Here is a 10,057-nt window from a genome sequence, read left to right as displayed (position 1 = left end):
GCTTAATGTCGTAGCTAGTTTTTGCAATACGTGTCAATTTATGCACCTATCTCCAAAAGAAGGTGTTTTTCTGCTGCCACGCTGGAGGGCGCTGTGTTCATCTGAAGAAAAAAAACTAAAAGGCATTTTAATGTGGACAATATTCTACGGTTCGTAAACTAGGATAATTAGAAAATATTAAAAGGTAAATTTTTGGTGGGCTTTTAAACTTAATTTTTTGGTTTTTGGTGTTTTTTTACGGCTTTTTTTATGAATAAAAAAAAACGACCCGTCCGATTGCAATTATCCTAGTTTGCGGACCGTAGAAATATGTCTAAAGAAATCGTGAAAATTTCAAAGAATTTGGTTGGATAGATTTTGAGCTACGGTGGCAGCCGATTTTCAAGATGCAGTTTCGAGAAAAACGCATTTGAAAATTTAAACGTCATTATCAACAGTAAAATTTTAACTCAGCATTAATCTGCTATACCTGGTCCATAGAGAGTACCCTCCGGTTCTTCAAAAAAGTATTGTAAGGCCGATTGTTGCTCTCTGGTTTCAATTCTGGCTCTTTTAGAGAGGTTAGTCAATCGTCGTTCGGACCGCCAAATTGTCGCTTCATTTAGGCAGTCGGCATAAACCTGACATATGTGACCAACTTGACATCCCATTGTCACTAGGATTTTGAGAATGCCATTGAGTCCTTCATTGAAAATAATTACAGCCAGAAAAGTGGCTATTTCTACACCCTTGGCCCCAGAATGAGGGTGTTTAGGAGCGAAAGTCCAGATCAATGCATTTAACGACTCATTGTTATTCTGGGTCTCTGCTCCTAAACATCTGTTGAAGAGATCATCTCGTGAGAAACCTCCGTACATTGGTTTGATGACTGTTTGAACTTCTTCAGTCAAAGGTGCCTTCTCGTGGTGGAAACTATCCAGTTCTCCTTTAGCTTTGCGCCATTTGCACGTCTGTCCTCGCCTGCTGGACAATTTTGATGCTGAGGATTTTCGCCTGTAGAACATTTATGGAAGAAAGTTGCCCAAATTTCTTGTTTCATTTCTTCAATCGAATTTGCGTGTCGACGAATAGCTAGCCCAAAAAATGTAGTGAGGTCGTTAATAACCTTATCAGTAAGTTTTCCAGCCCCTTTCCACCAATGCCTTTGTGATTCTTCTTTGCATTTCTAAGCCGCGTTCCCATTCTTTTCTCGACAAGTCCTACGCATTCCTTTTTTACTACTACGTATATTTTATTATTTGCAGAAATTTGCAGAATTACCGGAGAAAACTCCAGCAAAATCCAATATACAATATACAAAACTTGTCGCAATTCGAATTTCCATGTTCATGCTTGCTAAAAGTTACTTTGCTGATGTTGATGCGAAGTCCTTTTCCTTCTCTGATAAGTATCGATTCCCATGAAATACTCGTTTTTTAGTGCGAGCATGACGTTGAACGTTAAAGCCCCTCCCTTCGTACGATCCATTTAAAGAAATCACTGGACACACAAACAGCACAATACTTACAACAAAATATAACTGAGTATAGCTTGGATGCCTTTCAGTGCTCACTCTAGACTGGATTATCCTTTTTATTCCAAACAGCAAATAAGTTTAGACAATTGATTGGTTTTCCATCTTTTTATATTTATACGAGTCTTCGAATTTGTAAGGCTCAGGTAAAAAACTACCAGGTAAAAAAAGATTCGATGCTCTTTCTCAGCGAGTACTCTAGCCGCGGCTGCAAACTCCTTGCCTGTTTAACACTGTAATTTCTGAACGACTCGGAATATCGGAAAATCCCTTTGCCCACATATTCTCCACTATATATAGATACAATTCATGCAAAAAAAAAATCACACGGGATGACCCCCTTAAGTAAAAGTGGGAAATAGTCGCATCTTACCAGCCACAATCATTGCTTCTCATTAGTCTGTTCTCTGTTTTTTAAAGCAAAATTGTTCAACCATTTTCTAATATAAGATAAGATATATGGTTTAGATAAACAGAATTTGATTTCCGAATATCCTCAAAGTCATATTTTATGCGATATTTCATAGCACTCATGACGATAAACAGCGGCAACAAACAATAATCCCACGTTCCAGCGATTTCGAGATCATTAAAAATGCGATTAGCAATAAATCCCCACGGAGACGAATTTATCGGTGCCGGTGCACATGATTCGTATCATTTTGATGCAAATGACTTCTCTTTTGAAATAGATTTTCGTAATTTTTCTGAAAAGAAAGGATACATTCAAGTCCAGAGCACTGTCGAATATCTTGCATAATGCCCAGTTCATTTGAGTTAACCTTTGTTTACCTTTGCATGGGTACAAATCAAATACTCCCAATTTTTTCAAATGCATAATATATAGATGACCAGGTTACCCGCATAACGTTTGAATTCCAATTTATAATTTCGAATTTGAATGAGGATTATGGTTTTTATATTTCCTTTCTTTAAACATTTTCTTTGCTTTTAACCTCAGGAAATCGCAAACTACAATGGTCTCTTTAAATTGGTTGTCTTGATAACTTTTGATTCGTTGTTATTTAGTGTTTTAGCGATCGATTGATAGATAGCCAAAAATATTTCATTCAGATGTGTTGACCGCTACGATGTTACTTAAGATTCCAAGAGAGTTTTCAAGGTCTGCTATGATTATTGCACTGCAAACCATATTTTTTTGTGGTTTGTTGAAATGTTTCTGGAGAATGTTTTTTTGATCCATTTCCTGCAGCTTTTCTGACACTGATTTGATCGTTATGGAGTTTAATTTCAAAATTTCCCTGTTGTTTTTAATGGTTTGAATCTATATTACTTTACATTACATTTACCTCAGAAGATGAAACGTTGGACGTTGAAATTAATTGGAAACATTACTCTGGGTTAGCCCTTCTACACTCTCGTCTTAAGGAGCCTTCAAGTCAGGGAATTCCTTTCACCAACGGTAGCGGAAGAAGCAACGTGATTTTCAGTTTAACTAGCCCCCTACCATCGCACTACTTCACAAACCAAGCCCTATCCTCTTCGCAACAAGAAGGAACCGACCATAACATGCGCAACACAGTTCCATTTGTCAGCGCTTCTGTGCATCTCTCTGATAGTGTTGTCAAATAAGAGCTAACCTGTGTCCGCACAAAGTTGCTGACGACCCATATGCCATCTTCCACAAGAAACAAGTGTGAATACTGGAAGTTGGATGCGTTATGTTTAAAGGTTTTGTGTTCATCTTGTGTGCACGTTTTTCTAATCATAATCGGTTTACTGTCTGTCCGTCTGTCTACCTGTCTGTCTGTCTGTTACAGGCATTTTTCTCGGAGACGGTTGAAGCGATTGACACCAAATTTGGTAGAAAGGTGGGAACGCATATAGTAAGTTACATCCTGTTGCGTTGTATTTAAGGGGAGGTCCCCATACATGCAAAAGGGGGGTGTCCGTTTATTTTCACCAAATATAGTCATGTGGAGTATTAAATGAAAGGTCTCGGTTAGTATTTTCCGAAGCTGGTCTTAGTTTTGACTTTTGTTGGAAAAGAGGCTGCCACTATCTGGTGCCTAGGCTCCGAAATACCTTCCATACCGATATCCCTTGAAAAACAGTTAATAATAGTATATTACTATAATTTTCAGTAATTGCTGCAGAACCCCTCTTAAGTTGATCCTAACACTACGATTTTACAGCAATGTTAGCTATAGTATAGAGCTTGATTCTACCTAAGTTTGGTGGAAATCGAACTATTACTAACAAAGGTATTCGGTCTAGGCCTGCCTTAATAAGGAACTCCAGACGCCCTGGTTTCGCGCCGACGCCCACCAATTCGATATCCCTAAAAGCTGTTTGGCGTCCTGACCTACGCCATCGCTCTATCTCAGGCAGGGTCTGCCTCGTCTTCTTTTTCTACCATAGATATTGCCCTTATAGACTTTCCGCAACCATCAACCGCAACCTGTTGAGCTAGATTTTAGCGACAAACAGAAGGTCGTGGTATCGCTCATAGTTTTCGTCCACCCTCATCTAGCGGGCCAAAAATTCTTCGGAGGATTCTTCTCTCGAACGCGGTCAAGAGTTCGTAGTTTTTCTTGCCAAGAACCCAAGTCTCTGAGGAATACATAAGGGCTGGCAAGATCATAGTCTTGTACAGTAAGAGCTTTGACCCTACGGTGAGAAGTTTCGAGCGGGACAGTTTTTGTAAGCTGAAATAGGCTCTGTTGCCTGCCAGCAACCGTGCGCGGAGTTCATCGTCATAGATGTTATCGGTTGTGATCCTCGACCCTAGATAGGAGAAATTTTCAACGGTCTCAAAGTTATAGTCTCCTATCTTCATTGTTATCGTTTGACCAGTGCGATTCGATGTTGTTTGTTCTTTGGCTTTTGGCTCTGACGTTGTCATCATGTACTTCGTCTCGCCTTCATTAATGGGTAGCCCAAGATCTCGCGTCGCCTCTTCGGTCTGGATGAAGGTAGACTGTACATCTCGGGTCGTTCTTTCAATGATGTTAATATCGTCAGCGTAGGCCAGAAGTTGGGTAGACTTGAAGAGGATGGTGTCTCTCGGATCTACATCGGCATCGCCAATCACTTTCTGGAGGGCCAGGTTGAAAAGGACGCATGATACCTCGCAAATTTGTCAGGGTCATCCTAGTCAGTCTTATCATCGTTGGGATACCAAATTCTCTCATGATCGTGTACAGATGCTGTCATAGGCGGCTATAAAGGTGATGAAACGATGGTGCAACTGATGTCCATATTCCAACAGCTTTTCCATCGCTTGCCGCATAGAGAAAATCTGATCTGTTACTGATTTGAGAGTGAAGCCTCTTTGGTATGGGCCAATGATGTTCTGGGTGTATGGGGCTATCCGGCCCAGCAAGATAGCGGAGAATATCTCTACAATTTCTGCACTGCGTGATATCCCACTTTTTGTGTATAATAATAATAATTGATCGCCTCCATACTTAACCATTTTGGCTGTAATTCCATCGGCTCCTGGCGACTTATTGTTTTTAAGCCGATGAATTGCACGAATTGTTTCTTTTATACTTGGCGGTGGCAGTATTTGTCCGTCGTCTTCAGTTGGTGGGACCTCAAACTCCTGATATTTTGGTTGTTGAGCAGTTCATCAAAATACTCAAGCCGTCCCTCCAATATGCCCATTCTGTCGGAAATCAGATTTCCCTCTTTATCTCGACAGGGTGAGCTTTGAGGTGTATAAGGCTTCATCCTGCTGCTGCTGGTAAAAGTTCCGCCTTCGGCCCGGTGCGGTTACTCCCCGTACTTTTCGAGTTCATAGACTTGTTGGTTCTCCGGGACTTCCTTTTTCCGTCTGAGAAGTTGCTTCTCTGCTCGATGGAGTTCGTGACAAGTCTCTGCGCGTGCCCGCGTTCTTTGAGAATGCAACATTACTCGGTATGCTTCCGTTCCGTAGCTAGGTTATATTCATCGTCAAACCAGCCATCCCGACTTTTCTTCCGGCTGGGGAAAAGTATCTTTGTGGCCGTATTAATGATAACGTTCTTCTGGTGATTGTCAATATCATTAGTTGATGCTTCATCTCCAGGATCTTTGTTGACTGTTGTTATTACGGCATCCATTTCGCCCTTGTAGGTGTTGCGGAGGGCTGTGTTGTGAATGGCTTCAGTGTTCACTCCCACCTGATTATCAGAGGGGATTGTAGGTGGTGGTGGTGAGAGTCTATATTGGCCCCCTTATATGTTCAGACATCAAGGCTGAGAGGTGGCGGCGTTCAATCAGCACGTGGTCAGTTTGGTTGAAAGTGGTCCCGTCTGGAGGGGTCCACGTATGTTTGTGGACCGCTTGCTTGCTTGAATGTGAATGTCACCCGAAAGTGGATATTCTCACATAATATGTGCGTATGTTACGTACCACGTACTAATGAGATAAATTCACACTCAAATGTCTTTATAAAGGAAATACACAAAACCTTTTATACTGAAGCCTCCAGTTTCCGGTTTCCTGACTTGTTTCAAATGAGTTATCACTTACTTAGTGTGTGCTGCCGTCTACGTTGAGTCTTCTCCTTCGTGTTTGTGCATGCATTGCGTTTCATAGCAAGGATGGCGGCGGGAATAACTTACTTAATTTTGGCTCTATAATCAACCTGCGCATCGAAGTGGGACGGCGGAATTTTACTTTTTAGTCATTTTTTAAAATTGAAACCTTAGAAGTCATCCATCTGCTCACCGCGCATTAACGCGCTTCGCACCTGTTCAATAATACTGGCAATGCTTCTGTCCTGTCAACTTTTAGCAAACTATCGTAAGAAACCTCTCCGATGTGCGGCCTTTGAGTGGATCCTTGTGGTACCCCTGAAGTCATCCCCATCCTCTATCCAGATTGCCTGGAATGGAAAGAATTTTACAGTAGACCTAGCATGTCTGTTCATCTTACGAAATTAAAGGCAGCATACATCACTTCAGCGCATTTTGAGCACTTTCCCGACTGCAGACGGGAACTCAATGTCTTTTTTTCATTGGTATTCAATGCGGGCCCCGCCAGCTTCCAACGGCAAAGAAGAATACCTTGTTTGTGGCCGATGATGGGACACCACTTTATATATCGCTACCAGGGAAACATCAAGCTTTGAAGCTGAAGTGATGAAATCAAATAGCTTCTCTCCTCTTGGTTTGCATTTGCTACTGCCCCAATAAATATGTTGAACATTCGCATCGCAACCTATTAAGAGTTTGAGACCACTTGATTCTGCATACGCCACCAGATCCCTAAGTTCTTGCGTCTGTGGAGGATACAAAGAATCATAAGGTAGATAAGCGGAGGCAACTATGATGTTTTTCCTCGCGCCATTTATCTGATATTGTACGATGACCGTAGCTGTAGTCCTGGAAACAGAACTGTCTCAGTATGGTTGCCTCTAACCGTCTTGACCTCTGGACGGAAGCTCTCGGTTTTATGAATCTTTCATCGTAGAAGATCCTAGTTCCCTTTTCTGATCCAATGCCACAGATTCTGTTAAATCGAACCCACGGCTCTTGAACCAGAAAGATGTAGGGGAAATCCGACAGCTTTGTCATTCTTGCTGCTAACAGGTAGGAGAGAGCTTTGGCATGCTGCAGGTTGATTTGATCAATCTTTATGTTTTTCGACATAAACTTAGTCTATTGTGTTATGGAAAACAGTTAGAAGCGTATGCGGCAGTCCGCCTATGACGGGGTTTCCCCAAAACCGTACCACCTGAGACTCGATCCCCTCGTGTTTGATTTCTCTGAGAAAAGCCGCACTTGGAAGTACAGCAGTTCCCATGTCTTAATCCATGAAAAATCTCATCTCATTACGCAGAGCAGTCTGTTTTCCACTTAGCACCTAACCTACACCACATTTGTAGATTTGTCCTTCCTAGTATTCATTCATGTAGTCCCCCCCCTTTCCCTTCTGCCGAGTCATCCTCTTCCGTTTGCGGGTAGATTTGGCCTGTAGTACCGCGAACGGGTCGGCCGTAGTCGGTTTTCCAGTTTCTCCCAAATTGAGAGTTACCGTGCTTTCCTTTCAGGCTAACTTCGCCGTAGGCACTAAATGGAAGCTTTCCACTGAGTTGAAAAGCATGCCTTCTACAGATTGATCTCACCTGGTCGCGGGTGGATTCAAAGTATGTGACTTCTTACCACTTAGAGAGTTTAAATCCTTCGTTTCCATATTCATATTTTTGGACACCCTTAGTGTAGTAGTAAACTACTTCAGGCTCCCCCACCACGACAAGGTGGTGTTCGAACGGGGAGGTACCAGTGCCTGTCCAACTTGTCTCTTGCAATACTGTTACATTAACCTTATATTGGGGTAGGGGGGCTAGTTGCTAAGTGGCATTCCGTTTGTACAGGAAGCGCACGTTCCATGAAAAAATGTTGAAATCGTTATTTTGTTTTCGTTGTCGGGTTCCTCCATCCTATCGGACGCTCCTTTCGTGGGTTCGTAACGTCGGTTTTTCGTGTAGTGTTGTCAGCCTACTCAACCCCAACCTGGAGGACCAGTTGATATAATTTGTCCCATTTACAGGATGCTCGCTTTCATCCTTCTCTCCCAGCTCACCACGTGGAAGTGAAGATAATCTCCAGAATCTCGACCATGTGGAGGTGAAAATAGGGTTTAGTAGTAGAGCTGCTGGTATTGATTCAGCAGGCGTTTCCAAGGTTTTGTGCTCTATTGTGGCTACCATTCCACTTTTCGCCCTGAGACCTACACTATCCTTTCACCGACCAGGACCTGATGGTATTCTTTGTTCAAAGCAAATAAAACTTTTATCGTTTTGTCCCGGAGTTGAAATTCCAGGTCGGATATCAAAGTGCAACATGCTTCAATTACCGAATAAATTTAGCTTATTTGAGAATGAACCAGTCTTTGTTTCCCAAGTAAATCTAGGGGCAAAAAATATTTCGATTGAATCAATACACATTCCTCACCCAGTAATGCAAGCATTCAAATATGCAAATTTCATCTGACTTGGCGCATGCAAGGTGAATTTACGGAAGTAGCTAATCTATTCAATATTTCAATAAACATTTCTCTTAACTGGAATTTATATAATTGGGTCAGAAAAAAGATTCAAATGGCGAAACGTTACCCTATATTCCGCTCTGATTGCTTCAGTATTTCGCTACAAAAACTTGATTTCGTTAAGCCATAATTTATAGATAGTTAAGCTCGTTTCTGGTCCAGGAGAAAGTGACGCTCAGCTGGAAGATAAAAGCAAGAGTGTTCCAAAAGACCTAGTCAAGTTCAAGTTCACGGTTTCAGGTATATGTAATGAGGAAAAGATGACCAGATGGATACGTTCAACTTTACTTAAATATTGATGACCTTCTGAAATGGATAAAAAGTCAGAGTGGTTCGAGTGTAACAGCGCATACCTAAGCTTGCATTTCGGTTTCTTTTATTAGATCTTTTTTTGGTAGAAATAAAGAATCGATTAATAAGGCATTTCGAATAAATCAGCAACACAAAGAACATTACTCTTGTTTCGCTGTTTCTTATTGTTAGGCAGCTTTTGGTTCACTGGTTTGAGGCCATTAATTTCTTTTTCGTATTGAGTGGTTTTTAGTTTGCGAATTCCTATGTTAACTAGTTTACGTAGGTCTTGCTTTTTGGTGATTGTTTGAAACGTACTTTGAACTTAATCCGGGGGAAATCGACTAAAAATGTGTTTACCTCAATTTCGTTAAAAGTAATAACGCAAGGAGCTTATTGTCATGACATGGGTCATTACAAATCAATTTATTTAGTTGGACTTTAGGGTTATAGGACCTCTGACTAATTGGCTAGCAAACCTTATTAAAATCGGATTACTGTCTGTCTTTTTTTGCCAGGCGAAATCCATCATTGATACGTACCTGGAATGTAGGACAAGCATGCTGGATTGCTACTAAATAAATCCTCCCATATTTTCACACTCTCCTCGCGGGATCCCCATTCTCGTATTGCGGGGTGGCAATTCTTAACTGTTCACTTTAAAGGAGCTGCTACCGCTTCGCATAGTGTTAATCGCCGTAGATTCCCTTCTTGCCTCCGCTATGCTTCTGCTTCTTTTAGTTGATGGTGGAAGCTTTAGACAATTGCAATTACCGCGTCCCATGCTGTGTTCGTTTGCAGCATGTACCTTACCAGATTTTCCACTTTTAAACGGGTATTAAAATCTTGGGCAGGTAAAGAAAACGTATTCTCCATCTTCGGATGCGGCTTCAAACATAAAACAAAATCGGGTGATGCATCGAAACGAAACCTATAGAGGTACTATCTGTACTCACCGTGTCGGGTAAGGAACTGAGTCAGACCGTCTCATCGTGGTTTCGCGTAGTCCACATGTATACTTATATTTTGGATAAGCCTCTGTGTCCACCGGCTATTTTTAGCCTGGTCCCATTCCGTTTGCTTTCCAGCCAATGACCTCATTCGCTCAATTGTTTCGGCTCGCTCCCTGTCTCTCGAGCAAGCGACTTGCCTTATCGGCTAAAATAACCACTGGTATCATCCCCGCAATCACGCAAGCTGGCTCATAAGATGTTGTCTGGTAGGCGCAGCATGTTGGGAAAGCGGGGGGCTTAC

The sequence above is a fragment of the Hermetia illucens genome, chromosome 6 (genome assembly GCF_905115235.1).
Source record: "Hermetia illucens chromosome 6, iHerIll2.2.curated.20191125, whole genome shotgun sequence".
Lineage (NCBI taxonomy): Eukaryota > Metazoa > Arthropoda > Insecta > Diptera > Stratiomyidae > Hermetia > Hermetia illucens.
This window is presented reverse-complemented; position numbering follows the sequence as displayed.